The sequence below is a fragment of the Balaenoptera borealis genome (genome assembly GCF_965194805.1).
Source record: "Balaenoptera borealis genome assembly, chromosome: 14".
Taxonomy (NCBI): Eukaryota; Metazoa; Chordata; class Mammalia; order Artiodactyla; family Balaenopteridae; genus Balaenoptera; species Balaenoptera borealis.
In genome coordinates, this window is record NC_138875.1 from 62,977,582 (window position 1) to 63,004,478 (window position 26,897).

The following is a 26,897-nucleotide window of genomic DNA, read 5'->3' on the forward strand; positions in this document are numbered from 1 at the left end:
ATAAAATAAAATAAAGAATATTAACAACAAATTTTGCTAAGTACTGGGACTTCCCTGGTGGTCCAGCAGTTAAGATTCCATGCTCCCAATGCAGGGGGCCCGGGTTTGATCCCTGGTCAGGGAACTAGATCACACATACAGCAACTAAGACCTGGCGCAGCCAAATAAATAAATAATTTTTTTTTTTTAATTTGCTAAGTATCACTTTGGTTTACTCATCCCCTGCTCACAACTAATAAATGTGGGCAGAGAAAAAAAATATGCTGTGTTTATGTGAGCTTTATAAGTCCCTTTAATAAGACAAAGGAAACCCCTGAATAATCAGTGTGAACAATACACTTAATCACATTTTGTAGGATTTGGAGCATAATCTTACCATTTTAAGGAAGTATAGAACTTAAAGCCATTATATGTTTCCTTGTATAATCAGCATTGCTCTTACAGATGACTGATTTTTTTGGCCACGCTGTGTGGCTTGTGGGATCTTAGTTCCCGGACCAGGGATTGAACCCGGGCCCTCGGCAGTGAGAGCGAGCAGTCCTAACCACTGGACTGCCAGGGAATTCCCTTCAGATAACTGATTTTGATCCTGACCCTGGTGAGGAACATAACCTTTCATTTGAGTACCACTTATGGACGAAGCGTTCATTCATCTCTTCACTCATGGACAACATGTCTGTGTGACAGGTTCTCCCCAGAATTTGACTCTCCTTCCTTGAGATCATCTGACCCCCATTGGCAGACTCTGCCCCAAGCCAGGCTCTAGAACCTTCAGCGTCAAGTCACCTTTGCCATAAACCTCAAGTTTAACCCAATTCTGAAATGTGGGGGCTTCTGCTTTAACTTTGAGACTCAGACTGTACTTTGCATCCTAGACCCTGTAACTAAATCCTTTATCTTAAAAAAAAAAAAAAAGGAAGCAAGCCGTGGCTTGGCTTATTATTGCCAGTTGCCTTCCTAGGGACTACCTAGCCCTTGGACCTAATATCCCCAGCACAGACCACTTACTGGCCCTTATCTGCAGCCCCTGCCTCCCTTCTGGCTCTGCTTGCTCATCCGACGAACGAGCCTGGCTGACTGCCTTACAGAGCTAACACATCTGATTTCTGTCCCTCCTCCACCACCAAACCCTCCCAACCTATTCCATGGCACTAGAGTAACCAAATATAACTGAGCCTGTTCTGAAATGAAAGTTCTAGTAATACATTTTGTTAATTATTAGGTTTTTTTTTCTTTCTATTTAGCAACCTTAATTAACTAAACTTTATATCATCTCATAGAACAAACATCATTAAATGTCAAGTATTTTCTACTGAAAAATAATTACTTCAGTTTCAGCATAACTTTTTTCAACAAAACTCAAATACTATCTTTGTCTGCTTCATGTAATTTGGCAATACTCAAAGCTTGTATAGCAAAGACGTTTCCCCTCCTGTGCAGATTCTAGTCCAACAGTAGTGGCTGTCTAGGATACCACTTTCAGAAGCGTTCTGAGGGCAGCTATGGGGTGGGAGGAGCCCGTGACCATTTAGCAATGTTTCCAAGGCACAGAGGGAGGGGCAGTGCAGAGGCCACATTTCTGACACTCCTGTGTTGGATGCGATGATGGAAGTTGTGGTCCTTTTCGTGTACAGTGTGGATTTGGGTTAAAAAAATTTCCCTAGTGATATTAATCCAAACATTAGTTGCCTAAATTTCATGAGACCTCAAAAATACACTGAGATCACAGCACTTTATCATTTTTCTTCAAGAACAAGGAGAACTTGGAGGAGAACTTCCCCAAGCCAAATCATAAAAAGAAGATGACTAGTGAGTGTCAATCCCAAATGTTCTCATATTTCCTATCAATTGAAAAAATCTGGCTGTCATGCATTTCATACCCTGTGTATTCTCCTAAGAATCTCCTCTCCACTGTGGCCTCTGATCATGTACGAGACCATTCTAGCCAAGAGGAACCCTGCCAGAGAAGTATCTCAGGTACTTCTTCTATCCCCAGACTGAAGCTCCTTTAGATACAGCACCATAACTGCCATCTATATCCATTTGCCCAAATATGTTACTTATCCTCTATCAAGATTGGGTATACCTGATTTAAACTATAAAAACTACCTAGGCACACATTTTTAGCTATTTAACCTTTAGTATATATATAGTGTGTATGTGTGTGTGTGTGTGTGTGTGTGTGTATATATATATATTTATATTATACCTATGAATAAAATATAGGGTTGGCCAAAAAGTTCGTTCAGGTTTTTAACCAACCCAATACTAAGTTCTTTAAATGCAAATAGAATCAAAATGACTATTAACTGCAAAAGGAGGTCAGAGTTAGGGATCAACTATCATTAGAAATTTTTTTTACAAATTTCAATCATTTAATCATTTCCCACCAATAAAATTTAATTTTATACACATCAGACAAAAGAATAACCAAATGTTTCATCTAAGCAATGTTTTATCTTACAGTTCTCAAATGAAATTGGTTTCAACAGTTTAGGGGGAAAAGTTATATTTACATTCTTTTTCATTATTAATGTAAATAAGCCCCCCAAAACTCCCCCAAGGATTTAAAGAGGCTAAATTAAATTATGAATAAGTGAATATCAAACAAGTTAGAAAGTGATAAAGTGAAAGAAAGCTAAATTCAAGAATACTATATGATTTTTTAAATTTAAAACTAGCGTAAGTGGTGGTCAAACACTAACTTTCCCTGACATTTTTTTTTTTTAACATCTCTATTGGAGTATAATTGCTTTACAATGGTGTGTTAGTTTCTGCTTTATAACAAAGTGAATCAGCTATACATATACATATATCCCCATATCCCCTCCCTCTTGCGTCTCCCTCCCACCCTCCCTATTCCACCCCTCTAGGTGGTCACAAAGCACCGAGCTGAGCTCCCTGTGCTATGAGGCTGCTTCCCACTAGCTATCTATTTTACACTTGGTAGTATATATAAGTCCATGCCACTCTCTCACTTCGTCCCAGCTTACCCTTCTCCCTCCCTGTGTCCTCAGGTCCATTCTCTATGTCTGTGCCTTGCCTTTATTCCTGTCCTGCCCCTAGGTTCTTCATAACCTTTTTTTTTTTAGATTCCATATATATGTGTTAGCATACGGTATTTGTTTTTCTCTTTCTTTCTTCACTCTGTATGACAGACTCTAGGTCCATCCACCTCATTACAAATAATTCAATTTCGTTTCTTTTTATGGCTGAGTAATATTCCATTGTATATATGTGCCACATCTTCTTTATCCATTCATCTGTCGATGGACACTTAGGTTGCTTCCATATCCTGGTTATTGTAAACAGAGCTGCAATGAACATTATGGTACATGACTCTTTCTGAATTATGGTTTTTTCAGGGTATATGCCCAGTAGTGGGATTGCTGGGTCATATGGTAGTTCTATTTTTAGTTTTTTAAGGAACCTCCATACTGTTCTCCATAGTGGCTGTATCAATTTCCATTCCCACCAACAGCGCAAGAAGGTTCCCTTTTTTCCACACCCTCTCCAGCATTTATTGTTTGTAGATTTTTTGATGATGGCCATTCTGACCTGTGTGAGGTGATACCCCATTGTAGTTTGATTTGCATTTCTCTAATGATTAGTGATGTAGAGCATCCTTTCATGTGTTTGTTGGCAATCTGTATATCTTCTTCGGAGAAATGTCTATTTAGGTCTTCTGCCCATTTTTGGATTGGGTTGTTCGTTTTTTTGATATTCAGCTGCATGAGCTGCTGGTAAATTCTGGAGATTAATCCTTTGTCAGTTGCTTCATTTGCAAATATTTTCTCCCATTCTGAGGGTTGTCTTTTCGTCTTGTTTATGGTTTCCTTTGCTGTGCAAAAGCTTTTAAGTTTCATTAGGTCCCATTTGTTTATTTTTGTTTTTATTTCCATTTCTCTAGGAGGTGGGTCAAAAAGGATATTGCTGTGATTTATGTCATAGAGTGTTCTGCCTATGTTTTCCTCTAACAGTTTTATAGTGTCTGGCCTTACATTTAGGTCTTTAATCCATTTGGAGTTTATTTTTGTGTATGGTGTTAGGGAGTGTTCTAATTTCATTCTTTTATATGTAGCTGTCCAGTTTTCCCAGCACCACTTATTGAAGAGGCTCTCTTTTCTCCACTGTATATTCTTGCCTCCTTTATCAAAAATAAGGTGACCATATGTGCATGGGTTTATCTCTGGGCTTTCTATCCTGTTCCACTGATCTATATTTCTGTTTTTCTGCCAGTACCATACTGTCCTGATTACTGAAGCTTTGCAGTATAGTCTGAAGTCAGGGAGTCTGATTACTCCAGCTCCATTTTTCTTTCTCAAGATTGTTTTGGCTATTCGGGGTCTTTTGTGTTTCCATACAAATTGTGAAATTTTTTGTTCTAGTTCTGTGAAAAATGCCATTGGTAGTTTGAGAGGGATTGCACTGAAATCTGTAGATTGCTTTGGGTAGTAGAGTCATTTTCACAATGTCGATTCTTCCAATCCAAGAACATGGTATATCTCTCCATCTGTTTGTATCATCTTTAATTTCTTTCATCAGTGTCTTATAGTTTTCTGCATACAGGTCTTTCATCTCCTTAAGTATTTATTCCTAGGTATTTTATTCTTTTTGTTGCAATGGTAAATGGGAGTGTTTTCTTAATTTCACTTTCAGATTTTTCATCATTAGTGTATAGGAATGTAACAGATTTCTGTGCATTAATTTTGTATCCTGCTACTTTACCAAATTCATTGATTAGCTCTAGTAGTTTTCTGGTAGCATCTTTAGGATTCTCTATGTATAGTATCATGTCATCTGCAAACAGTGACAGCTTTACTTCTTCTTTTCCAATTTGGATTCCTTTTTTTCTTTTTCTTCTCTGATTGCTGTGGCTAAAACTTCCAAAACTATGTTGAATAATAGTGGTGGGAGTGGGCAACCTTGTCTTGTTCCTGATCTTAGTGGAAATGGTTTCAGTTTTTCACCATTGAGAACAATGTTGGCTGTGGGTTTGTCATATATGGCCTTTATTATGTTGAGGTAAGTTTCCCCTATGCCTACTTTCTGGAGGGTTTTTATCATAAATGGGTGTTGAATTTTGTCAAAAGCTTTTTCTGCATCTATTGAGATGATATGGTTTTTATCCTTCAATTTGTTAATATGGTGTATCACATTGACTGATTTGCATATATTGAAGAATCCTTGCATTCCTGGGATAAACCCCACTTGATCATGGTGTATGATCCTTTTAATGTGCTGTTGGATTCTGTTTGCTAGTATTTTGTTGAGGATTTTTGCATCTATATTCATCAGTGATATTGGTCTGTAATTTTCTTTTTTTGTAGTATCTTGGTCTGGTTTTGGTATCAGGGTGATGGTGGTCTCATAGACTGAGTTTGGGAGTGTTCCTCCCTCTGCTATATTTTGGAAGAGTTTGAGAAGGATAGGTGTTAGCTCTTCTCTAAGTGTTTGATAGAATTCGCCTGTGAAGCCATCTGGTCCTGGGCTTTTGTTTGTTGGAAGATTTTTAATCACAGTCTCAATTTCAGTGCTTGTGATTGGTCTGTTTATATTTTCTGTTTCTTCCTGGTTCAGTCTCAGAAGGTTGTGCTTTTCTAAGAATTTGTCCATTTCTTCCAGGTTGTCCATTTTATTGGCATATAAGTGCTTGTAGTAATCTCTCATGATCCTTTGTATTTCTGCAGTGTCAGTTGTTACTTTTCCTTTTTCATTTCTAATTCTACTGATTTGAGTCTTCTCCCTTTTTTCCTTGATGAGTTTGGCTAATGGTTTATCAATTTTGTTTATCTTCTCAAAGGGGGGTTGAGTATCGATGTGATTCGTAGTATGCCGTAGCCCCTGAGTTTTAGTAATACAGCTGCAAAGACTATAGAGCCTGCGATGGGAACTTCTACATGTGCTTTGGGTAATCAAAGGTGGAGGCCGGGGCTTCCCTGGTGGCGCAGTGGTTGAGAATCTGCCTGCCAATGCAGGGGACACGGGTTCAAGCCCTGGTCTGGGGAGATCCCACATGCCGCGGAGCAACTAAGCCCGTGAGCCACAGCTACTGAGCCTGAGCGTCTGGAGCCCATGCTCCGCAACAAGAGAGGCCGCGATAGTGAGAGGCCCGCGCACCGCGATGAAGAGTGGCCCCCGCTTGCCGCAACTAGAGAAAGCCCTCGCACAGAAACGAAGACCCAATACAGCCAAAAATAAATTAATTAATTAATTAAAAAAAAAAAAAAAAGAAAAGCAATTCTGTTTAAAAAAAAAAAAAAAGAAAAGCAATTCTGTTTAAAAAAAAAAAAAAAACAGGTGGAGGCCACAGAGGAGTATTTTTACTATAAATGCTATCATGCAGGCCAGTCATATAAAGACGTTGGATCAGGAGTTGCATAGTGGTAAGGCTCAACATTGAAGTACTAGGAAACTCAGAGAGCCCATGGTGTTTTGTATGTATATTAATGCCACTAGCAGTGGGAGTGATCCAACTAGTGTGTAGAATAAAAAAGAGTCCTGCAGTAAGGCGTTCTGTTTGGTTACCTCAGCAGGTGATGATAATAAGGGTAGGAACTAGTGTAGCTTCAAATATAATGTAAAATAGCATTAGTTCTGTGGTGGTAAATGTCATGATTAAAAATGTTTGTAATATGATTAGTATTGTCATGTATAATTTTTTTCAGATTAGTGGTTCTTTGAGTAGGTGAGATTGACTGGCTATTAGTATTAGGGGAAGGAGCCATATTGTTAGGACCAGTAATGGTGCGGATAGGGAGTCGGAGAAGAATATTAACGAGAAGTTAAAGCTACTGTCGTTGAATTGGTTAAGAAGAAGGAGGCTTGGGCTTCCCAGGGGGCGCAGTGGTTGAGAATCTGCCTGCCAATGCAGGGGACACAGGTTCGAGCCCTGGTCCAGGAAGATCCCACATGCCGCAGAGCAACTAAGCCCGTGTGCCACAACTACTGAGCCTGCGCTCTAGAGCCTGTGAGCCACAACTACTGGAGCCCAAGTGTCACAAGTACTGAAGCCCGTGCGCCTATAGCCCATGCTCCGCAACAAGAGAAGCCACCACAATGAGAAGCCCGTGCACCACAACAAAGAATAGCCCCTGCTCGCCACAAATAGAGAAAGCCCACGCGTAGCAACGAAGACCCAACACAGCCATAAATAAATAAATAAACAAAGTTTTAAAAAGAAGAAGTGGGCTTGTGAAACTAATTAGTAGGCTATGGGTTGTGGAGTTAATTCAGATTATGTTGCTTTTTGATAATCAAGTTAGGGGTATTAGTATGACTGTGGGAATAATAAATTTCAGCACTGGAGGAGGTTGAGGTTTTGTACATAATCAGTGCCATAGGTATTTGATACTACTACTAGCAAGGCTAACCTGAGTGCTGCTTCGCACGCTGTGAACACCAGCAAGATGACTGGTATTATGCTGGCTAAAGTGTGAATTTAGGATTGCTAGAGTCGCCAGGATGAATAGTGATAATATTATGCCTTCTAGACATAGCAGTGAGGATATTAGGTGGGATTGATATATTAGTAGTCCTATGAGGGATATAGTGAACGCTATAATAATATTTCTATGTACTAAAGACACTTGGTAATTATGGGTCTAATCATAATCTAATGAGTCAAAACCACTTGTTTTGTTTTAAACTAAGTACCATATTCAGCCCACTCCAGTCCCTTTTGAGTTCACTTGTAGGCCAGGCTAATTGCCAATAATGAGATTAAAAGTAAAGCCATGGTGAGTACTGTTTTTCGGTTGTTTGGGTTGCTCAGGGGAGGGGCAGTAGGAGAGCAATTTCTAGATCAAAAAGGAGGAATGTGATCGCTACTAGGAAAAATTTTATGGAAAAAGGTAGGCAGGCGGATCCTATAGGGTCAAATCCGCATTTGTAAGGGCTTGTTTTTTCTGCGTGTTTAGCTGAGGGAGTCAGAAGGCAATGAGTAAGAGTAATGAGGCTAGTGTTGTATTTGTCAATAGGGTCAGTATTAAGTTTATTATTCTTTTTCGGGGTGTACCGAAACTAACTGATTGGAAGTCAGTTGCACTAATTAATACTAAAAGAATTATGAGCCTCATCAATAGATAGATACGAAAAGGAGTAGTCATACAACATCTACAAAATGTCTGTATCAAGCAGTGGCTTCAAAGCTGAAGTGGTGGTTGGACGTGAAGTGAAATTTTAATTGGCACAGGAAACAAACAATAAGGAAGGTAGATCCAATGATTTCATGCAGTCGTGGAATCCTGTGGCTATGAAGAAAGTTGACCCGTAGACCCCATATGAGATCGTAAATGGGGCTTTGTAATACTCTGAGGCTTGTAGGAGTGTAAAATAGATACCAAGAGTAACTGTAATAAAGAGGACTTGAAGAATATGCTTACGATTTCCTTCCATAAGGCTATGGTGGGCCCAAGTAATAGACACGCCAGAGGCCAATAGCACGGAAGTGTTGAGAAGTGGTACCTCTAAGGGGTTTAGAGGGCAAATGCCTGTTGGTGGCCAGCACCCACCTAACTCAGGGGTAGGGGCGAGGCTTGAGTGATAGAAGGCTCAAAAGAAGCCAGTAAAAAAGAGGACTTCTGAGATGAAAAATAAGATTATTCCGTATCGAAGTCCCCTTTGGACAGTTGGTGTGTGGTGGTCTTGGAAAGTGCTTTCTCAAATAACATCTCGTCATCACTGATATATTGTTAGAGTGTTAGTTAGTAGGCCTAGTATTAGTAGAATTATTGAGTTGAAGTGGAATCATATGATTAGGCCTGATGTTATGAGAAGGGCTGAAAGGGCTCCTGTAAGGGGTCAAGGACTAGGATTTACTATGTGGTATGCATGGATCTAATGGGTCATTATGTGTTGTCATGAAGATATAAGCTTACTAAGAGGGTAAATACATAGCAACGGTGAATTCGAGGATAGTTGAGTAGAGTGAGAATAATGAACGTAATGAGAGCCGTGAATGTGCTGATGCTTATTAGCACTAAGGTTGCTTCTCCGATTAGATGTATTAATATTTGACCTGCTGTAATAATGGCCGTTCATCGCACAGCTAGTGCTACCGGTTGGATAAACAGGCTGATAGTTTCGATAATTACTAGCATGGGGATGAGAGGGGTGGCTGTGCCTTGTGGTAGGAAGTCAGCTAACTATGCTTTTGTTTTGTTGAGGAAACCTATAACCACGGTACCAGCTCATAGGGGAATGGCTATTCCCACATTCATTGAGAGCTGCGTGGTGGGTGTAAATGAGTGGGGCAGTAGCCCAAGAAGGTTGGTTGACCCAATAAATAGGATGAGTGACATTAGTATTAGTGATCAAGTCTGTCCTTTATGATTATGGATGCTTATTATTTGTTTTGATGTAAGTTGGATTAGTCATTGTTGAAGGGAAATTATGCGATTGTTAACTAGTCGTTTTGATATTGGAAATAAAATACTTGGGAATATAATAATTAAAATGACTATGGGGAGGCCCATTACTGTCAGGGTTATGAAAGGGGCAAACAAATTTTTGTTCATTCTGTTTCTCAAGGGGTAGGTTGTTTTTGCACTTTAGTGAGTGTTGACTCTGGGTTGGGGTAGTAGATATACTTTGAGACTTTTAGTTGAAATATAATAAATAGTGTTAGAAATATAGATGAAATGGTAATAAATCATGTTGATATATTTCATTGTGGCATATCATTAAGGAGAATCTTAGCTCTCGGTCTTTAACCTGAAAGGTTAACGCTATTCTAGCTTCTTAATGAGCTTATAACATAGATGCGATCATTTTTCAAAGTATTTTAGAGGCACTAACTCAAGGACAATTGGCATGAAGCTGTGGTTTGATCCACAAATCTCTGAACACTGTCCGTAATAAAAGCCTGGTTGTGTTGATATTAGGGTTGTTTGATTTAGGCGTCCTGGGATTGCATCTGTTTTTAGGCCCAAGGAAGGTACGGCTCATGAGTGTAATACGTCTTCAGAGATTAGTATTCGGATTGTCATTTCTATGGGCAATACTACTCGGTTATCTACTTCTAGCAGTCGTAGTTCCCTTGGTTTTAGATCTGATGTTGGGATTATATAGGAGTCAAAATTTAGGTCTTCGTAGTCAGTATATTTATAGCTTCAGTATCACTGGTGACCTATAGTTTTTACAGTAAGAGATGGATTATTAATTTCATCTATTATGTAAAGGATTCAAAACGATGGTAGGGCAATTAAGATCAAGATAATGGCCAATAAGATAATCCAGATAGTTTCTACTTCTTGTGCATCTATCGTGCTAGTATGTGCTAGCTTAGTTGTTAGTATTAGTGAAATAATATAAAGAACCAGGGAGCTAATTAAGAAGACAATTATTAGTGTGTGGTCATGAAAGTGTAGTAGCTCTTCCATGATGGGTGATGTTGCGTCTTGAAAGCCTAGTTGAAAGGGATATGCCATAGAGATATACAAGATTTCCACTTGTGACTTAACTTCGACAAAGTTACATAAAATTTTACTAATATCTCGTTCATGGAGAAAGACATAGCAGTTATGGTGTTGGCTTCAAACTGATAAAAGAGGGTTCGACTCCTTCCTTTCTTGACTACTTTAGACTGATGTAGGTTGGCTCTTCAAATGTATTATATGGTGGAGGACATCCATTTAGTCACTCTAAATTTGTAGTAGTGAGTTCTACTGTTAGTACTTCTCGTTTGGATGCGAATGCTTCTCAGATAATGAAAATTATCAGGATGACTGCTGTTAATGAGATGAATGAGCCTATTGATGAGATAGTATTTCATGTTGTATAGGCATCTGGGTAGTCGGAGTATTGTCGAGGCATACCAGGTAGGCCTAAAAAATGTTGTGGGAAGAAAGTTATGTTGACACCCACAAATATGATTACAAAGTGAACTTTTGCTCATGTTGAGCGTATATCCTGAGAATAGTGGGAATCAGTGCACAAATCCTATGATAGTGAAAACAGCTCCCACTGAGAGCACATAGTGAAAGTGTGCGACTACACAGTAGGTAACATGAAGGACAATGTCTAATGATCAATTAGCTAGGACAATGCCTGTTAGTCTGCCGACTGTGAAAAGGAAAATGAAACCCAGGGCTCACATCATGGCCGGGGACCACTTAATATTACATCTGTGGAGTGTTGCCAGTCAGCTAAACACTTTCACCCCTGTGGGAATGGCGATAATTATAGTGGCTGATGTAAAAAATGCTCGTGTGTCAATGTCTATACCCACTGTGACTATGTGGTGGGCTCATACAATGAACCCTAAGAATCCAATTGATATTATAGCTCATACTATACCCATGTACCCGAAAGGTTCTTTTTTTCCTGATTAATAGGTTACAATGTGTGAAATTATCCCAAATCCAGGCAGGATTGAAATATATACTTCAGGGTGTCCAAAGAATCAAAATAGGTGTTGATATAAGATTGGGTCTCCTCCTCCCACAGGGTCGAAAAGGTTGTGTTCAGGTTTCGATCAGTTAGTAATATAGTGATTCCAGCTGCTAGTACAGGTAAGGAGAATAGAAGCAACACTGCTGTGATTAGTACTGATCATATGAATAATGGTGTTTGATATTGGGTTATAGTGGGCAGTTTTATATTGATGATAGTGGTGATAAAATTGATAGATCTGAGAATTGAGGATACACCAGCAAAGTGTAGGGAAAAAATAGTAAGGTCAACTGAAGCTCCTGCATGTGCTAAGTTTCTGGCTAAGGATGGGTACACAGTTCAACCTGTACCCACACCGGCTTTAACTATTGATAATGCCAGTAGCAATAAGAAAGGAGGGAGTAGTCAGAAACTCATATTATTTATATGGGGAAAAGCTATATCGGGTGCTCCAATTATTAGGGGCACTAGCCAATTTCCAAATCCACCAATCATAATGGGTATGACTATGAAGAAAATTATTACAAATGCGTGGGCTGTTACTACCACGTTGTAAATTTGGTCATCTCCGAGCAGTGTTCCGGGCTGACCTAGTTCAGCATGAATTAATAAGCTTAGGCCAGTGCCTACTATTCTGGCTCAAGCACCAAAGAGTAAGTATAAAGTACCAATATCTTTGTGGTTGGTTGAGAATAATCAGCGGTTTATGAACATAGGTAAAATGGCCGAGTAGGAATTAGACTGTAAATCTAAAGACAGAGGTTAAGTCCTCTTTTTGCCAAGTCCCGTGGTGAATTGATCATTTTGAATTGCAAATTCAAAGAAGCAGCTTCAACCCTGCCGGGGCTTCTCTGGGCCTTTTTTTTCTCGTGGCAGGAGAAGTAGATTGAAGCCAGTTGACTAGGGTATTTAGCTGTTAACTAAAAATTCGTGGGAGATGTATCCCTCCTATCTAGTGAGGATTTAGCTTAATTAAAGTGTTTGATTTGCATTCAGTTGATGTAAATATAGTCTTGCAATCCTTATTAGGCAGGAATTAAGTAAATTGCACTTGCTTAGGCTTTGAAGGCCCTTGCTCTGATTTAACCTAAATTCCTATTCTAAGATTGATAGTATTGGTGTGAGAGGTAGAAGTATTGTAGGTATTACGATTATGGTCGGTAAAAGGATTGTTTGTTTTGTAGAGTCAAATTGTCATTTTATCTTTATGTTGTTTGTGGAGGGAAATATGGTTAATGCTGTGGAGTATGTAAGTCGTATGTAGAAGGACAGGTTAAGTAGTGCTGTGGTGGCTGTAAGTGTGGGTAAGATAATACTATTGGATTTTGTTATTTCTTGAATAATCATTCATTTAGGCATAAATCATGATAGTGGCGGGAGTCCTCCTATTGAGAGCAGGGTGGTCATGGTGAGGGTTGTGATGACAGGTGTTTTGTTTCATGTGTGTAATAGTGATAGTGTGGTGGTGGCTGAGCTGTGAATAAATAGTATGAATATAGTGAGGATTATTATGATATAAATTACTAGGTTTAGGATGGTTATAGTTGGGTTATATAGTAAGATGGCTGCCATTCATCCTATGTGGGCAATTGATGAGTAAGCTATGATTTTTCGGAGTTGTGTTTGATTTAATCCTCCTCAACCTCCTATTAGAATAGGAAGTATAGACAGAGACAATATTAGGTTTAGATTAATTGATGGTGAGATTTGATAGAGGATTGATAGGGGTGCAAGTTTTTGTCATGTTAATAGAATTAGACCTGCTGTTAATGGGATGCCTTGTGTTACTTTGGGCACTCAAAAGTGAAAAGGGGACAGTCCTAGTTTTATGGCTAGGGCTACTGTTATTACTGTTGATGCTGTTGGATTGAATAATTTTGTGACAGTCCACTGGCCGGGGTGTGATAGGTTAATGATGACTGCTATTATAAGTAGTGTGGATGTGGTGGCTTGTTTTAGAAAATATTTAGTGGAGGCTTCTATGGCTCGTGGGTTAAAGTTTTTTATTATAATAGGGATGATGGCTATTATGTTTATTTCAAATCCAATTCAGGCTAGTAGTCAGTGGGAGCTGGTTATTATGATTATAGTTCCTAAAATGACAGTTACTAGGATAATGACAGAGATGATGGGGTTTATTAGTATGGGAAGGATATAAACCAACATTTTCAGGGTATGAGTCCGATAGCTTGTTTAGCTGACCTTACTGTAGAATGTAGTGTAATATGGTAGCACGGAGAATTTTGAATTCTTAAGGGTAGGTTCAATTCCTATAATTCTAGAAACAAGAGGACTTGAACTTCTATTATTTACTCTATCAAAGTAATTCTTTTGTCAGACATATTTATGTTTGTGGGGGGATGCTTGCCGTTATGGTCGGTAGTGATACATGTCATATACATAGGGCTAGTGTTAGAGGCAGGAAGCTTTTTCAGAGTAGGTATATTAATTGGTCATATCAGAATCGAGGATAGGATGCTCGAATTCATAGGAAAGATACTGTTAGCAACAATGTTTTAACGGTGAAGTTAATTGTGTATAGTTCTGGTGTATATGCGTTGTGGAATGCTCCTAGAAATAGGATTGTTGTGAACATGTTTATTATACTGATGTTGGCGTATTCTGCTAGGAAGAATATGGCGAAGGGGCCTGCTGCATATTCTACACTGAAGCTGGACACAAGTTCAGATTCTCCTGTTAAATCAAAAGGGGCTCGGCTGGTTTCTGCTAGGGTGGAAATAAATAATATTATGGCTAGTGGTCATGATGGGAAGATTAGCCATAGTTGTTCCTGTGTTGTGGTTAGGGTTGATAGGGTAAAGGACCCGTTTATTAAGAGCACTGATAAGAGGATGATTGCCAGTGCTACTTCATATGAGACTGTTTGTGCTACTGCTCATAGGGTCCCAATTAGTGCATACTTTGAGTTGGAGGCCCATCCAGATCATAGGATAGAGTATACGGCTAGACTTGATATTGCTAGCATGAATAACACCCCTAGATTTATGTTGATGAGGGGGTATGGCATGCGTAGGGGGATTCATATTGTTAGGGCTAGAGTTAAGGCTAAGATGGGTGCGATGATAAATATGGAGGTGGAGGATGTGGCTGGTTGTAGGGGTTCTTTAGTGAATAGTTTGATTGCGTCAGCAATAGGTTGGAGTAGGCTGTGTGGTCCTACAATGTTTGGTCCTTTTCAGAGTTGTATGTAGCCTAGGATTTTTTGTTCTACTAATGTTAAGAATGCTACGGCTAGGAGAATAGGAATAATGAACATTAGGATGCTGATTGTAAACATTTTGTTAGAGAGAGGATTTGAACCTCTGGGCATAAAGATTTAAGTTTTACACAATTACCAGGCTCTGCCACCCTAACTAAACACTGGTCTCGGGTGATTGTTTTGTGTTTGCTTATTAAGTTGAGATTACATCATTAATTGTTTTGAAGACACTTGTTTAAAGTGGGCCTTATTTCTCTTGTCCTTTCATACTGGGAGAAATGCATAATAGACAGAAACCGACCTGGATTACTCAGGTCTGAACTCATCACGTAGGACTTTAATTGTTGAACCAACGAACTCAATAGTGGTGACACCATTGGGATGTCCTGATCCAACACCAAGGTCGTAAACCCTATTGTCGATATGGACTCTAGAATAGGATTGTGCTGTTATCCCTAGGTAACTTGTTCCATTAATCTATTTTTTGAATCAATAAGTGATATTATGCTTTGGCTAGTGGGTCTAGGCTTTATCCACTCGGAGGTTTTTTTGTGCTCCAAGGTCACCACAACCAAAATTGTCAACCCATGTGAAATTTTGTTATTCCTTGGTAGTTGAAGATTATGGTTTTTTGGGTTGATTAACTGAAGCTCCCTAGGGTCTTCTTGTCTTATTTTGTCATCCCCGCCTCTTCACGGGGAAGTCAATTTCACTGATTAAAAGTAAGAGACAGTAAAACCCTCATGTAGCCATTCATACAAGTCCTTATTTAGAGATCAGATGATTATGCTACCTTTGCACGGTCAGGATACCACGGCCATTTACGGTTGTTACTGTCAGGCAGTGCCTCTAATACTGGTGATGCTGGAGGTGATGTTTTTGGTAAACAGGCAAGGTTTATAACCGCTGAGTTCCTTTTACTTTTTTTAACCTTTCCTTGGGTGCACACCTGTGTTGGATTAACAGTGTATTTAATTAATAGTTTAGTGTTACACTGTATTCATTTACTGTTAATTATCAGTATATTATTAGTTGCAAGGAGAAATATTTCTTGTTACTCATATTAACAGTATTGCTTCTATAATTTTATAGATTGGTCCAGTAGTAAGACTAGGAGTTGATTTACTTAATATTGGAATTGAGATGTGTTAGTTGTTGAGCTTGAATGCTTTCTTAATTGGTGGCTGCTTTTAAGCCAACTATGGTGTTGTTTGTTTTTACCCTCTAGTTAAGGTTGTACCCATTTCTAAAGAGCTGTACCTTTTCAGACAAACGTTTAAATATACACTGAAGCTTATTATGGTTTTTAGTATTATTTAACATTGAACTGAAATTCTTTTCCTGGACAACCAGCTATCACCAGGCTCGTTAGGCTCGTCACTTCTACTTATAAATCTTCTATTTTGCCACATAGATGAGTTTGTTCTAGTAACTGTTCATAAGTAGCTCACCTGGTTTCGGGTAGTTTAGCTTAAGTTCTCCTTGTTAAGTTGTTGCTAGTTAAGTCATTATGCAAAAGGTACAAGGGATAAGCTTTGCTTTTTATTACTTTTAATGTTTCTTTCATCATTCCCTTACGGTACTTTCTCTATAGCGCCATCAACGTCTAAATTTCTATCTCCTATACTTTAGATGTCTGGTGAATGTTTTATTTGACTAGTTAGTGTTAGTATGGTGGGAAGAGTGTGGGCTACGCTTAGTTCAAGGCATATATAGGTTATGAAATCTTCTAGGTGTAAATTAGGTGCTTTATTTAAGCTATGCCTTGGTTTATCCAAGCACAATTTCCAGTATGCTTAACTTGTTATGACTTATCTCCTCTCATATAATTGATTAGCATATGTTAATAAACTGTGGCTTTATCATAGCACTTGAGGAGGGTGACGGGCGGTGTGTGTGTGCTTCATGGCCTCATTCAATTAAGTGCTCTATTCTTAATTTACTACTAAATCCTCCTTTAGTTTTTAGGTTTCATAAAAACTTTCGTATAGATAAAGGGTATTCTTGGTGTATAAAACGTAGCCCATTTCTTCCCACCCCATAGGTTACACCTTGACCTAACGTTTTTATGTGTTATAGTTGTGCTTACTTTTGCTCCTTTTTAGGGTTTGCTGAAGATGGAGGTATACAGACTGGATTAGCAAGGGTTGGTGAGGTTTATCGGGGTTTATCGATCATAGAACAGGCTCCTCTAGAGGGGTGTGAAGCACCGCCAAGTCCTTTGAGTTTTAAGCTGTTGCTAGTAGTACTCTGGCAAACAGTCTAGTTCTTATGATTATCTGGGTTTAGGGTTAAGCATAGTGGGGTATCTAATCCCAGTTCGGGTCTTAGCTATCATGTAATCAGGATATGTTAGTCACTTTCATAGTTTATTTTTACTTTAATTATGGCTTTTTACAGCTTAATCAAGGTTTAATTTTATTTTGTATAATTCTTTAACACGTTTTACACCATAATTCTATTAATTCGGGTCAATCGTATGACCGCAGTGGCTGGCGTGAAATTTACCACCCTTATTAATATGCCTTAGTTGAACTTTCGTTTATGGCTTAATTCTTATCACTGCTGTCTCCCGTGGGGGTGTGGTTGAGCAAGATGTTGTGAGCTGCTGGTACAGCGTGCTTGATACCTGCTCCTTTTAATCTTAGTGATTTAGAAGGCATTCTCACCGAAGTGCAGATATTTGCATGTGTAATTCTATTAAAAACTAACAAAAAGGCTGGGACCAAACCTGTATGTTCATCGGGCTAGTGAGCCCATCTAGACATCTTCAGTGCCTTGCTTTAAGAAGTGTTTAAGCTACATTAACTTGTTATATATAGGTGGTGTTTATATGGTTGTGTTGTGTGGTTTGTGTCAGATTTAGTATTAAATTTTTGATAAAATGGCTAGCGAATCTAGGGGGATGTCTGTCTATATGGGTGGTGAATATCTAAGTAGCTCATTGGTATGATGGAGGGCGGTTTGAGGTTGAGTATATACCTGGAACAAATGCTACATTTGTTCACCAAAAGACATGTTTAATAGTGTTCACGGCAGCATTATTCATAATATCCAATAACTGGATGTCCAAATGCAAGATCCCAAAACTCTAATGTCCATCTAGAGTAGAATGGATAAATTATGGTCTAGTCATACAACGGAATATGACACTAAAATGTGAATGAACAAACTACAACTATATGCAACAATGTGGATCAATGTCACAAAGTTCAGAGAAAGAAGTCAGAAATAAGGTAGCCTAATACTGGTTGATTCTATATATTTAAGCTCAAATACAGGCTCAATATATGCCATTATAAGTCATGATGGTGGTGACTCACGGTGGTTGGTGACTAAAAGGGTGCACAGGCAGACGTTCTGGGATCGTAGTAATGTTCTGTTCCTTGATCTGTGTCCTGCTAATGTGAGTGTACTCACATTGTAAAAAGCCATCAGTTATGATTTATGCACTTTTCTGTTAGTTACATTTTAATTAAAATTTGCTTTAAAAATGAAGACAAAATAGAGGCATTTCCAGACTAACAAAAACAGTGAATTCAACAGCGGCAGACCTGCACTAAAGTAAATACTAAAGGGAGCTCTTCAGGCAGGAGGAAAATAATCCCAGAAGAAAGTATAGTAATGTAGGAACAAACAAAGAGCACGGAAAGAGCAAATATGTGAAAAAATCCACATGAATATTAAACTGTACAAAAATATTATCTTATGTTTAAAATCTATGATAAACTAAAATACATGTCAACAATAATAAAAAAGCAAAAGGAGATAAATGGAGTGACAGTGTTCTAAGATCTCTGCATTGTCCAGAGAGTAATATAACTAGTAATTTATATGAAACTTTAATAAAAAGTCAATAATCTGGGACTTCCTTGGTGGTCCAGTGGTTGAGAATCCGCCTTCCAATGCAGGGGGCACGCTTTGATCCCTGGTCAGGGATCTAAGATCCCACATGCCGTGGGGCAACTAAGCCCGCGCGCAACAACTAAAGAGCCTGCGGGCCGCAACTAAGACCCAACGCGGGCAAAAATAAATAAATATATATTTTTTTAAAGTCAATAATCCATGTTGTAAAGCAACTACTAAGAAGAACAGTAAAGGAATATACAATAAGCAAGCTAATGAAGGAAGAAATTTCAACAATTAAAAAATACTTAATCAAAAAGAAGATAAGGGATAGAAAGTTAATACAGAACTGGTGGGACAAATGGAAAAAGTAAGATACCGTGCTCTTAAATTACTGATTTTAAAAATCAGTAATTACATTAACTGTAAATAAAATAAATAATCCAATTTAAAAGTACACATTGCTATATTAGATAAAAAAAAAATCCAAACTATATCCTCCTTGTAAAAAACACACCTTAAATGTAAGAATATAAAAAAATTGATAATGAAATTATGAAAAGGAATATACCATGCAAACATTAGTCAAAGAAAGCTGATGTAACTTTACACATGTAACTATAGCCACATTGACAAAAAGGTCAATCCACCAAGACGTTATCACAACTCTAAATTTGTATGTACCTAAAAATATAGTCTCAATATAAATAAAAATTGACAGAAGAACCCATGGATCAAAGAAGAAATTACAATGGAAATCAGAAAGATAATTGAATTTAGTGATAATAAAAATGTGATGATATATCAAAACTTCTAGGAGAGTGACATCAGAAATATAGCAGAGTGAAAAACTTCTATTCATCAAAACACACCATTAACAATGTGAAAAGGAAAGCCACAGAGTTGGAGAAGATAACTGCAATACACACAGCTGGCCAATGGTTCGTATCCACAGTACACAAAAATCAGAACATGTAAAAATAAGGAGAGACAAAAAACAATAGAAGTAGAGTTGCATTTACCAGGGACTGGGGAAGGGGAGAACCGGAAGTTACTGCTTAATGGTTACAGTTTCAGTTTGGGGTGATGAAAAATTTTGGAAATAGACAGTGGTGATGGTTGTACAACACTGTGAATGTAATTAATGCCATTAAAATAAATGGTTAAAATGGTAATTTTTATGTTATATATCTTATAAGAAAAAAACCTAATAGAAAAATGGTCAAAAGACCTGAACAGGAACTTCACAAAAGAGATATCCTCATGGCCAATAAACATATGAAAAGGCACTCAACCTGATTAGCCATCAGATAAACACAACTTAAAACCATTATGAGATATGTACTATTCAAACAGCTAAACTTCTTATTTTTTAATAATATTTCCAAGTATTAGAGTGGATGTGGAGCAGCAGATACACTGCTAGTAAGAAAGGTAAACTGAAACCAGCACTTTGTAAAACTGCTTGGCAATATCTACTAAAACTCAAGAGACACACATGCAACAATCCAGCAAGTCTACTAGATGTATACCTAACAGAAGTACATACATATATTCAGAAGTGTTCATAGCAATGTTATTTGAAATAGCTAAAAACTTCAAACAATTCATACGTCCATCAACAGCAGAATGGGTAAATCAACTTTGGTTTTTTCATGCAGTTGAATACTGTATAGCAATAAAAACAAACTAAAGGGCTTCCCTGGTGGCACAGTGGTTGAGAACCTGCCTGCCAATGCAGGGGACACGGGTTCGAGCCCTGGTCTGGGAAGATCCCACATGCCGCGGAGCAACTAGGCCCGTGAGCCACAACTACTGAGCCTGCGCGTCTGGAGCCTGTGCTCCGCAACAAGGGAGGCCACGACAGTGAGAGGCCCGTGCACCGCAATGAAGAGTGGCCCCCGCTCGCCGCAACTAGAGAAAGCCCTCGCACAGAAACGAAGACCCAACACAGCCAAAAATAAAATAAATAAATAAATTAAAAAAACTGTTAATCTACAGGCTAAGCCATCTCAGATCACAGGTTTAAAAAAAAAAAAAAAAAAAAACAAACTAAAGCAACATGCAACAACAAGTAATTTATCTCACAAACATGATGTTGAACAAAAGCAGCCAGACACAAAAAACACATAATGTAAGATTCCACACACATAAAGTTCATAAGCAAGCAAGCAAGCCCAATGTATGGTGATAAACTAAGGCACTGATTACATGTGGAAGGCTACTTGTAATGTTCCTTTGTTCTTAACCAGGTTGGTGTTTATGTGATTGTGTCATTAATGATTTGTGCACTTTTCTGTACGTATACTGAACTTTCAAAAAAGTTTTAAAAAGCCCAAGAAAATAAGTTTTGAGGAGGAAATGTCAAAAGAAATTAGATTTTTAGACAGAAGTGGTCAATGATTTAATTATCTTCAAATAGATACAACATACACCAGAGTCTTTAAGAAATTCTGATTACCAGCCTGTCATCACTAAAACCAAAAACAGCTGTTGAACTCTCATGCAACTAGATGAAAACTGCTCAAATTGCATAAAAATCTGGTATAACATTTTCTTAATGTATTTTCTTTGTATGGTGAGGATAATGCAAGCAGCAAAACAAAACAAGGTATCTATTTAAAATCAATAGAATGCCAGTTAGATACTGCCCTGAGAACAGCAGTCTGGACCAGATAAGCCGAATAATAAATTCAATGCCCGTGCAGGAAAAAAAAATCTTGTCTCGTCCTGACTTGTTATACTACCACTCGAAAGTAACTACACAGAACTTAGAATTAGGGAAAATACCACTACCTTTCCTAATAAATACACATTACTGTTTATACACATCAGTATTTTTCTGGTCCCCTAAAATAATCACAATCCCATGTAACAGTCAAATACTTAGACAAGACGAAAAACCATTTTCTCAATGATACTTAGTTTTCATCTCTTCTGTTTGTTTGGTTTAAGACATTTTACAAGCATTTTATCTACACGTTACACTTCAGAGCCATAATGAAAATGCACAGGGACTTCCCTGGTCGTCCACAGGTTAAGGCTCTGCACTCCCAATGCAGGGGGCTTGGGTTCGATCCCTGGGCAGGGAGCTAGATCCCACATGCTGTAACTAAAGATCCCACATGCTGCAACTAAAACCCAGCGCAGTCAAATAAATAATTTTTTTTTTTAAAAGTGTGATATCCATTAAAAAAAGTTAAAAAAAGAAACTGCACATTTACAAAATGGGGAACAATTTCAAATCTGGTTGACTGTCAACATTCTGCATGGTTCTGCTGCTATTTTAGGGACACCTCCAGCCCAGAGGTGCCAGAAGTACTTTCAAGAGGGAGGCCAGTGATCCCAAGACTTGTCCCAAACCAGTCCTCTTTTTGTTTTTTTTTTAATTTAATTTCTTTTTTTTTTGGCTGCGTTGGGTCTTCATTGCTGCGTGTGGGCTTTCTCTAGTTGCAGACAGCGGGGGCTAATCTGCATTGCAGTGAGCGTGCTTCTCAGTGCGGTGGCTTCTCTTGTTGCGGAGCACGGGCTCTAGGCATGCAGGCTTCAGTAGTTATGGCTCGTGGGCTCTAGAGCGCAGGCTCAGTAGTTGCGGCACATGGGCTTAGTTGCTCCGTGGCATGTGGGATCTTCCTGGACCAGAGCTCAAACCCGTGTCTCCTGCATTGGCAGGTGGATTCTCAACCACTGCACCACCAGGGAAGTCCCCAAACCAGTTCTTGACCATCTATGTATCTCGGTCAATCCACACTTGACCCCAGGTCACATTTCACTGACCTCCTCTCAGCTCCAGTCCATCCAAGTTTATACCCCAATACAGGCTCCTCTGGCTTCAGTTCCCAGGTATATCTCCCTTCTGATAAACAGGTTGGGCAGACTGCTCTCTCCAAGACTCCCTACTCAACTTGGCTCTATGGTATTTAATAAACAACTGCTGAATGAAGGATTGAATAGAATACACAGGCAGACAGTGGTGGGCAAGCCAGTAAGAGCAAGATACCAGACAGAGATACTTCCCAAATCTAACAAAGTGTGAACAACAAAAATAACCAAAACTTTTACCATTTCAATTCTTCTTCTGTATTAAAAACAAAACCAGGGCACAAGCAAGAAGAACTACAATTCTGCAGCCTGTGGAACAAAAACCACATTCACAGAAAGATAGACAAGATGAAAAGGCAGAGGGCTATGTCCCAGATGAAGGAACAAGATAAAACCCCAGAAAAACAACTAAATGAAGTGGAGATAGGCAACCTTCCAGAAAAAGAATTCAAAATAATGATAGTGAAGATGATCCAGGACCTCAGAAAAACAATGGAGGCAAAGATCGAGAAGATGCAAGAAATGTTTAACAAAGACCTAGAAGAATTAAAGAACAAACAGAGATGAACAATACAATAACTGAAATGAAAACTACACTAGAAATTATCAATAGCAGAATAACTGAGGCAGAAGAACGGATAAGTGACCTGGAAGACAGAATGATCAAATTCACTGCCATGGAAAAGAATAAAGAAAAAAGAATGAAAAGAAATGAAGACAGTCTAAGAGACCTCTGGGACAACATTAAATACAACAACATTCGCATTATAGGGGTCCCAGAAGGAGAAGAGAGAAAGGACTCAAGACAATATTTGAAGAGATTATACTCAAAAACTTCCTTAACATGAGAAAGGAAATAGCCACCCAACTCCAGAAAGCACAGCGAGTCCCATTCAGGATAAACTCAAGGAGAAACACACCGAGACACATAGTAATCAAATTGGCAAAAATTAAAAACAAAGAAAAATTACTGAAAGCAACAAGGGAAAAACGACAAATAACATACAAGGGAACTCCCGTAAGGTTAACAGCTGATTTCTCAGCAGAAACTCTACAAGCCAGAAGGGAGTGGCCTGATATACTTAAAGTGATGAAAGGCAAGAACCTACAACCAAGATTACTCTACCCACCAAGGATCTCATTCAGATTCGATGGAGAAATCAAAAAGCTTTACAGGGCTTCCCTGGTGGCACAGTGGTTGAGAATCTGCCTGCCAATGCAGGGGACACGGGTTCAAGCCCTGGTCTGGGAAGGTCCCACATGCCGCGGAGCGACTAGGCCCGTAAGCCACAATTGCTGAGCCTGCGCGTCTGGAGCCTGTGCTCCGCAACAAGAGAGGCCGCGATAGTCAGAGGCCCGGGCACCGCGATGAAGAGTGGCCCCCACTTGCCGCAACTAGAGAAAGCCCTTGCACAGAAACGAAGACCCAACACAGCCATAAATAAATAAATAAATAAATAAAAATTTTTATTAAAAAAAAAAGCTTTACAGACAAGCAAAAGCTAAGAGAATTCAGCACCACCAAACCAGCTCTACAACAAATGCTAAAGGAACTTCTCTAAGTGGGAAACACAAGAGAAGAAAAGGACCTACAAAAACAAACCCAAAACAATTAAGAAAATGGTCATAGGAACATACATATCGATAATTACCTTAAACGTGAATGGATTAAATGCTCCAACCAAAAGACACAGGCTTGCTGAATGGATACAAAAACAAGATCCATATATATGCTGTCTACAAGAGACCCACCACTTCAGACCTAGGGACACATACAGACTGAAAGTGAGGGGATGGAAAAAGATATTCCATGCAAATGGAAATCAAAAGAAAGCTGGAGTAGCTATACTCATATCAGATAAAATAGACTTTAAAATAAAGAATGTTACAAGAGACAAGGAAGGACACTGCATAATGATCAAGGGATCAATCCAAGAAGAAGATATAACAATTATAAATATATATGCACCCAACATAGGAGCACCTCAATACATAAGGCAACTGCTAACAGCTGTAAAAGAGAAAATCGACAGTAACACAATAATAGTGGGGGACTTTAACACCTCACTTACACCAATGGACAGATCATCCAGACAGAAAATTAATAAGGAAACAGAAGCTTTAAATGACACAATAGACCAGATAGATTTAATTGATATTTATAGGACATTCCATCCAAAAACAGCAGATTACACTTTCTTCTCAAGTGCGCATGGAACATTCTCCAGGATAGATCACATCTTGGGTCACAAATCAAGCCTCAGGAAATTTAAGAAAATTGAAATCATATCAAGCATCTTTTCCAACGACAATGCTATGAGATTAGAAATGAATTACAGGGAAAAAAACGTAAAAAACACAAACACATGGAGGCTAAACAATACGTTACTAAATAACCAAGAGATCACTGAAGAAATCAAAGAGGAAATCAAAAAATACCTAGAGACAAATGACAATGAAAACACAACGATCCAAAACCTATGGGATGCAGCAAAAGCAGTTCTAAGAGGGAAGGTTATAGCTATACAAGCCTACCTCAAGAAACAAGAGAAATCTCAAGTAAACAATCTAACTTAACACCTAAAGGAACTAGAGAAAGAAGAACAAACAAAATCCAAAGTTAGTAGAAGGAAAGAAATCATAAAGATCAGAGCAGAAATAAATGAAATAGAAACAAAGAAAACAATGGCAAAGGTCAATAAAACTAAAAGCTGGTTCTTTGAGAAGATAAACAAAATTGATAAACCTTTAGCCACACTCATCAAGAAAAAGAGGGAGAGGACTCAAATCAATAAAATTAGAAATGGGGCTTCCCTGGCGGTGCAGTGGTTGAGAATCTGCCTGCCAATGCAGGGGACACAGGTTTGAGCCCTGGTCTGGGAAGATCCCACATGCCGTGGAGCAACTAGGCCCGTGAGCCACAATTACTGAGCCTGCGCATCTGGAGCCTGTGCTCTGCAACAATAGAGGCCGCGATAATGAGAGGCCCGTGCACTGCGATGAAGAGTGGCCCCCACTTGCCGCAACTGGAGAAAGCCCTCGCACAGAAACGAAGACCCAACAGAGCCATAAATAAATAAATAAATAAATAAATAAACAAACAAACAAACCCAAAGTTTAAAAAAAATAAATAAAGTAAAATTAGAAATGAAAACGGAGAAGCTACAACAGACACTGCAGAAATACAAAGCATCCTAAGAAACCACTACAAGCAATTCTATGCCAATAAAACAGACAACCTGGAAGAAATGGACAAATTCTTAGAAAGGTACAACCTTCCAAGACTGAACCAGGAAGAAACAGAAAATATGAACAGACCAATCACAAATAATGAAATTGAAACTGTGATTAAAAATCTTCCAACAGACAAAAGTCCAGGACCAGATGGCTTCACAGGTGAATTCTATCAAACATTTAGAGAAGAGCTAACACCTATCCTTCTCAAACTCTTCCCAAAATTTGCAGAGGAAGGAACACTCCCAAACTCATTCTATGAGGCCACCATCACCCTGATACCAAAACCAGACAAAGATATCACAAAAAAAGAAAATTACAGACCAATATCACTGATGAATATAGATGCAAAAATCCTCAACAAAATACTAGCAAACAGAATCCAACAACACATTAAAAGGATCATACACCATGATCAAGTGGGATTTATCCCAGGGATGCAAGGATTCTTCAATATACACAAATCAATCAATGTGATACACCATATTATCAAATTGAAGAATAAAAACCATATGATCATCTCAATAGATGCAGAAAAAACTTTTGACAAAATTCAACACCCATTTATGATAAAAACTCTCCAGAAAGTGGGCATAGAGGGAACCTACCTCAACATAATTAAGGCCATCTATGACAAACCCACAGCAAACATCATTCTCAATGGTGAAAAACTGAAACCATTTCCACTAAGATCAGGAACGAGACAAGATGCCCACTCCCACCACTATTATTCAACATAGTTTTGGAAGTCCTAGCCACAGCAATCAGAGAAGAAAAAAAAATAAAAGGAATACAAATTGGAAAAGAAGTAAAACTGTCACTGTTTGCAGATGACATGATACTATACATACAGAATCCTAAAAATGCCACCAGAAAACTACTAGAGCTAATCAATGAACTTGGTAAAGTTGCAGGATACAAAATTAATGCACAGAACTCTCTTGCATTCCTATACACTAATGATGAAAAATCTGAAAGAGAAATTATGGAAACACTCCCATTTACCATTGCAACAAAAAGAATAAAATACCTAGGAATAAACCTACCTAGGGAAACAAAAGACCTGTATGCAGAAAACTAAAAGACACTGATGAGAAAAATTGAAGATGATACAAACAGATGGAGAGATATACCAAGTTCTTGGATTGGAAGAATCAATATTGTGAAAATGACTATACTACCCAAAGCAATCTACAGATTCAATGCAATCCCTATCAAATTACCAATGGCATTTTTTACGGAACTAGAACAAATCATCTCAAAATTTGTATGGAGACACAAAAGACCCCGAATAGCCAAAGCAGTCTTGAGGGAAAAAAACGGAGCTGGAGGAATCAGACTCCCTGACTTCAGACTATACTACAAAGCTACAGTAATCAAG

The 26,897-nt window shown here is 38.5% G+C and overlaps 1 protein-coding gene and 1 long non-coding RNA gene across 18 annotated transcripts in view; one reads left to right on the plus strand and one right to left on the minus strand.

Moving 5' to 3' along the window:
* The window catches only part of SPIRE1 (spire type actin nucleation factor 1), a 219,072-nt gene that overhangs the window by 183,938 nt on the left and 8,237 nt on the right, over nt 1-26,897 (minus strand). The gene's annotated exons all lie outside the window — the stretch shown is intronic.
* LOC309611062 lies at nt 3,092-15,754 on the plus strand. Its single transcript, XR_014234311.1, has 2 exons — nt 3,092-5,921; nt 6,301-15,754. It is a non-coding gene; the product is annotated as an uncharacterized lncRNA (long non-coding RNA).